The sequence below is a fragment of the Fomitiporia mediterranea genome (assembly GCF_000271605.1).
Source record: "Fomitiporia mediterranea MF3/22 unplaced genomic scaffold FOMMEscaffold_1, whole genome shotgun sequence".
In the NCBI taxonomy this organism is placed as follows: Eukaryota; Fungi; Basidiomycota; class Agaricomycetes; order Hymenochaetales; family Hymenochaetaceae; genus Fomitiporia; species Fomitiporia mediterranea.
In genome coordinates, this window is record NW_006760386.1 from 9,495,453 (window position 1) to 9,502,170 (window position 6,718).

Here is a 6,718-nt window from a genome sequence, read left to right on the forward strand (position 1 = left end):
AATGAGAATGGACAACAATGATACAGACAATACTGATCCTAAACAAAAAGGAAAAGCAGCAGAACCAACAGACTTAACAGACAACAAAGTTAAATTAACTGAAAAAGAAGTAGAACCTAAACTACATTGATTGGAACAGAAACAGAAGCCAACAGAATGTACTATTGAGCTTGAACAATGTATGGAGAATAAACACATAACAAAACACATGTATGGACTTAGCAAAAAGGATGAAGATAATATTGCCATTCATTTAACAGAGTTTAATACTAAAATAAGTGAAATACAATTGGATCCGACTTCATTTAATAAAGCAATCCAATGTCTGGATCATGATTCATGGATTACAGTTATGAAAGACAAAATAAAACAATTAGAAAATCATAATACATAGGAAATCACAAATCCATACAATAATATTAACATTATCAGAACACAATTTGTTTATAAAATAAAGCAATACACCAACAATAGTATAGAAAAATACAAAGCACATTTAGTAGTTCAAGGAAACTATCAGATTGACAGCCTTGACTATCATACAGACAATTTATTTGCTCCTACTGCTAGACTATCTACAGTATGATTAATATTAGTATGGGCAGCATCTAATAATTATAAAATACATTAGATAGATATAAAATCAGTATATCTGTATAGACAATTGACAGAAGACAAAGAAATATATGTTAAACCTCCTCCAAGTAACTTAATAGACAGATTACAGAATGGACAAATATTATGATTATGAAAAGCACTATACAGATTAAAACAAGCTGGTAGAAGATAGTATAAAACACTATCTAACATACTACTTAAATGCAGATTAATGAAATCCAAACATGATAACACTGTATTCTTTACAAGGAAGAAAGAAATAACTGTAGCCATATTATTTGTACATGTCAACAATATTACTATTGTAGTAATGAATAATAATACTATTACAATAATAAAACAATCTATTACACATCATTTATAATATACAGACAGTGGCAAATTACACTGGCTACTTAGTATAGAGATTCAATGTGATAGAGAGCATAGATTCATCAGGATGTGTCAGACACATTATATTAATAGTATAATAGAACATTACAAACTTACAAACAAACAAAGTGTACAAACACTTATACAGCCTGGTACACAATTAAAAACAGTACTGTAAACTAATAACAATAGAGAACAAATGTCTGATATACTATACATGAACATAGTTGGTGCACTTAGATACATTGCAGACTGTACATGGCCAGATATAGCATTTGTAACAAATCAGTTAGCTAAATACCTTAATGACCCTGGTATGGAGCATTATCTAGCACTTAAACATTGTTACATGTACTTAAAAACTACAAACAACATCACAAAAAAGTCGCAACAAATGTAATTAATAATAGCAAATGTGTGGAGACAATGTCTCACTCAGGTTGCAGAACAGGCAATTGACTAGTATTGAAGGAGGTACAAGAAGAGATACAGTCTTGGGAATGTCTTAGAGCTATTTATAAGATAAGTCATGTGATGAGGCTAACAGATTGCATGTAACCTCCACAAGGTTACACTCTTCCCTACTGGGAAGAAGAGAGAAAGAGGGGAAAGGGAAGAGTAGTGCAAGAGTGTGTGAATAAATATAGGGGGTAAGGAACAGGCAAGGCAGGGAAGGGATTGAAGAAGGAGGGATATATTAGAATGGAAATTGAGAATGTCTGTAAGAGAAAAGATGTGTTGAATATGAAGATGAAGATAAGAGAGGAGAAGGCATTAGTTGAACACACTCTACAAGTGTTTTGTAGAATGGAAATTGAGGATTGAGGAGGGCTATGTATGAGAGTTGGTGTGTAACTGTTGTTCCTATTGGTCCAATACTGTACAGTTGTCTAGTTCCTGCTTGGGCAACCAAAGATTGTCTTCTAGACTGTACCCTTTCTAGCAAACAAGGTATTGGAGGCTGTGTCCTTGTCTTTGTTGATCAATTATAGCTTCTACTTCCTACTCTTTGAGTCCTTCCTCTGTGAGGACAGGAGGAGGTTGTGCAAGTTCATGTGTAGAGTATAATGCAGAATCATTTGCATAGTATTGTTTGAGCTGAGATGTATGGAAGGTAGAAAATTTGGTGTGAGAGTTTGGCAATTCAAGCTAGTAAGTAGAGTGTTCTGGGAAAGTCTTGAGGACACAGTACTTGCTGTCCCATCTTAGCATGAATTTGGCTACATGATTGTCACCACCCTGAGTGTAATCTTGACACTGATGGAAGGTAGATAGTATAACAAAATCACTAGGAGTATAGGAGTCTTCTGGACTCCTCTTCCAGTTTACAGTATGAGCTTGAGAAGTTTTAGCCAGGATGAGAGAGTCCTGTACTTCTGTAATGTCAAGATCAAGCTGCTGGATGAGAGAATGAGCTTACTTGTCCTCTAGAAGGGTAGGCTCATTGTCTGGTAAGGGTACAAGAGGTAGGATCAGACAGGGGCATTGGCTAAGGTAAAGTTGAAAGGGGGAAAATCCTGTTGACACATTTTTAGTGTTCATAAGCTTAAACCAAACACAAGGTAGCACACAGTACCAGCCCTTTTGTTGTCAGTTGATGTAGAATCAAAGTGCCTGGATGACTGACTTGTTTGTACATTCTGAGATTCCATCTGTTTGAGGGTGATAAGCTGTAGACATCTTCAGTTTAACCCTCAAAATTTTATAAAGAGCCTTCCAGAACTTGGAGGTAAAGAGGTGATTCTAATCTGAGATAATGTTGAGAGGAAGGCTGTTTTCACAATACTATCTGTCAAAGAAAACACAGGCAAACTCTTCAGGAGTTTGGCCCATACAGATAGAGAGTAGGCAAATGTTGCTACTGAGTTGGTTAGTAATAGTTGCAATTCTATTAAACCTGTAGTCTGGAGGCAGAGGACTTATAAAGTTAATAGCAATTGTATTACCACACCAGTCAGCCACAGTAAGAGGGTGTAAAGGACCAGCAGGTTTTCGAGTGGACAATTTATACCTCTGACATGAGTCACATTGCTTAATGTATGAATTTTTAAGGTCAGAACACATGTTCAGCCAGTAGAACAATGATTTCAGTGTTACATAAGTCTTGTCAATCCCAAAGTAGCCTATAGAGTTATGAGCAAGTTTGTAGAAATGTTTGTAGAGTTGATTAACACACAGAACAACAAGCCTGTCACTCAAGAACAGTAGACTGTTCTTAACTTGAACACTAAGGGATTTGAGAGGCTGAGAGAGGAGCTTAGTACAGAATAGGTCATCTTTGTAGGACAATTGGATTTGAAGAAGTAATTGTTCATCTGTAGAGATTGCAAGGCAGGAGGATACTACTGTAGGGGGGGAGAATTCCTCATCTGGAAGTCTGGACAGAGTGTCAGCAGCTTTGTTTTGTTTGCCAGGCATGTATTGAACATCAAAAACATATTAAGCCAGGAATTCTTGCTAACATGCTTGTCAGCACAAGAGATCTCTCTGGGAAAGGAAACTTGTGAGTGTCTTGTGATCTGTAAATACAGTGAATGTAGTTCCCAGGAGGTTGGAGCAGAACTTTTTAAGAGCTTTTACAATAGCAAGCAATTCCTTCTTATAGACTAGGTAGTTACACTCTGTAGGCTTCAAGGGAGTAGAGTCATAAGTAACAGGATGAGCCAAGTCTGGTGAAGGCCTAAAGGAGAGAACTGTGCCTGTACAGAGATCTGAGGCATCTGTGTAGAGATAGATCTTATTGTCACTAGGATCTAGGTGGTTAATGACTGTTAAGTATTGTACAGACATAGTAAGAGCCTTGATAGTATCAAACACATGTTAAAACTTTGAAGACTAGTGTAGGAAATTCTTATCACATTCCTTTAATGTCAAAGGGTTCAAGACAGTAGTATGTTCTGCAAGTCTAGGTAGAAAGGGAGTAAGAAACTGGACAAGACTAAGAAACCTCTGTGTGTCTGAAGAAGATTGTAGTACCAGCCATTGTATAATCTTCTCAGTTTTGGTAGGGTCTGTGTGTATGCCTTACTAATCTATTTGATAACCTAAGAAATCAATTGATGAACAGAACAAGGAGGTTTTCTTCAGAGAACAGAAGAGGTGTGCTTCCTGAAGGGAGTCTAGAACAATAGAGATATTCTTAGTATGGGCTTTGAGATTGGCAGACCAGATAATAATGTCATTCAGATAGACATGACAGATCTTACTAATGAGACAACACAAGGCTTCTGTCACACAACACTGGTGGGTGGCAGGAGCATTTCTGCAGCCTATAAGTATGACAGTCCATTTATAGAGTCTAAGTAGTGTATTGATTACAGTTAAGTAGATGTTATTAGGATGAACACAGGTCTGAAAGAAGGCATTTGTCATGTCAATTTTTCCCCAAATAAGACCTTTTGCACAGTCAGCCAGGATATTGTCTATCCAAGGTAGTAGGTAGTTATCAGGTATTGTATTACTGTTAAGCTCCTAATAATCACAAACCATATGTGGAAGAGCTGAAGGGTCTGATTTAGTAATGAGGAAAGTAGGAGAGGAGATAGGACTGGAAGAGGGTCTTAATCTGTCAGTCAGAAGATGGCTTTATAGAAGGACCTCCTATGTGTTACAATATTTTCTAGGGTAGGAGTACTGGTAAGGCTTTATCTGAAGGTTTGGATCTTTCAATTTGAAGTAGTGGAAAACATTAGAAGGGAGTGTGTCTACATAGGGGAGCTCTGAACAGAAAAGTAAAGTGTATTACTTACATAGGCCATTACTTAACTTGGAGAGATGATCCTGTAAGGTAAGCTCTTGGATTTTTGTATGTACTACTAAGATAATGTCTGGAGAGGGAGAGTCAACTTGTAATACTTGTAAAGTTGGAATCCAGCAGGATACAGGTAGGAGCTAGTAGTTAGGAGTAGAGCAAATAGTCTGTGTATAATAATGAGAGACTGTGATTCTATTTGTAAGTAAGAACAGTAGGCCTAGGATGATTAGTGAACACAGGGAGGGGGCAACTACTGCCCTAATAGTGTGGGATTTCCAGGTGTAATCAACAGAAGTAGGGGAGAGTTTAATGTATTCATGTAGGGTTTGTAAAGAATTGGAAGAAGAATTTGATAGAGTAAGGGAGATATGAATAGGGCTAGAGAGACAGAAACAGGGCAATCTAAGGTTGTACACAAGTGCTTCATCAATAATTGCTAGAGAAGAGCCATTGTCAATAAGGGTACAGACAGACAAGGGTTTTAGTGTTGTAAGACTGTCTAGCAGACACTCCTAATGGATTTAGGGGGGGTTAATAAGCATGTACTTGTCTGAGTCATTAACATGGACAGCTGAGAGCATTTCCACCCTAAGAGTAGCTACTACTACATCTTCTTCTTAATAGGACAATGACAAACTTGTAGTAGTGAGTGGCTTGAGCTGTAATAAAACACACACATAGTTAGGAAGTTGATCAAGCCAGATATTAGTTGTGATTGATACAACTAGTACAGACTTGACACAGTTTAAAGATGGTAGAGGGGGCATGTGCTTTGAATGTAGGCAGATACCTTCTGCTTCAGTAATAGATGTACAATTTATTCTTGAATACAGGATCTGACAGTTCTTTACAAGGTGATTAACATACATGAAACAGTATTTAAAGTATCCATTGTGACAATTGAGCATGAATTTCTCTACAGTCAAGAGTTTCTCAATTTTCAGGCTTGCTACATTCTCTTAGGCCTGAGAAATTGTATTAGAAGTCCTTAAGGGACTAGAGAAAGAGGGAGCTGACTGTGTAGTATGACTGCCTTTGTAGTTACAGATTGTATCTGTAATAAGCTTGTAGTGGTTGTGTACACAGTTGTCAGTCTCACAAACAGTAGTAAGCCAGTCCTAGAAGTTAGTAATGCCTTGAATTCCAGGTTCAGAGCACACTTGTTTGAGGTCAATATCTAGACAGGTACTCATGAGAAAGCAGATTTCCTAGTAAGAGAGGATGACAGGACTTCTACTGAGGAGATGGTTTTGGCCAAGAATCTTGAAATAGAACTTGTTAGCATGTTTTCTGTCCTGTTTAAGATTTTCAATTTTATTACACAGCTTAAGGTCCCAATTATGCTTGAGAACAATTCTCTTAAGGTTAGTAATAAACTCTTCAAACTCTATAGCCTCAATCCAGCCAGGTTGGGCCACATACCAACTACATACTTTAATGGGCTCAAGACTATGTATGATGAGGCAGACTTGTTCATTGTCAGGAATATTCTTGTGTGTGAAGAAGGTAGCACATTTGCAAGCATATTCACTAAGGAGCTTTAGAGTCATTTGACTGTCCATTACAGTAGGGGCAGAGTTAGGCTTATAACTACTAATTTGGGCTAGAGGACAGAGCATGTTAGAGTAGACAGGTGGCTAGTAGCTAGTGGCAGGTTGAGTGTAGGAGGCAGGTAGCAAGTAGCAGGTCTAGACAGTAGGTGGCAGGTACAAGTGACAAGTGGCAGGTAGCAGGTTGACAGTCAGAGAAGCTAGTAAGTCTTTATAGTAGTTGGCAGGCCAGACAATTGTGATGTTCAAAAAAAAGTGGAGACAATGTCTCACTCAGGTTGCAGAACAGGCAATTGACTAGTATTGAAGGAGGTACAAGAAGAGATACAGTCTTAGGAATGTCTTAGAGCTATTTATAAGATAAGTCATGTAATGAGGCTAACAGATTGTGTGTAACCTCCACAAGGTTACAATGTAATGTAAT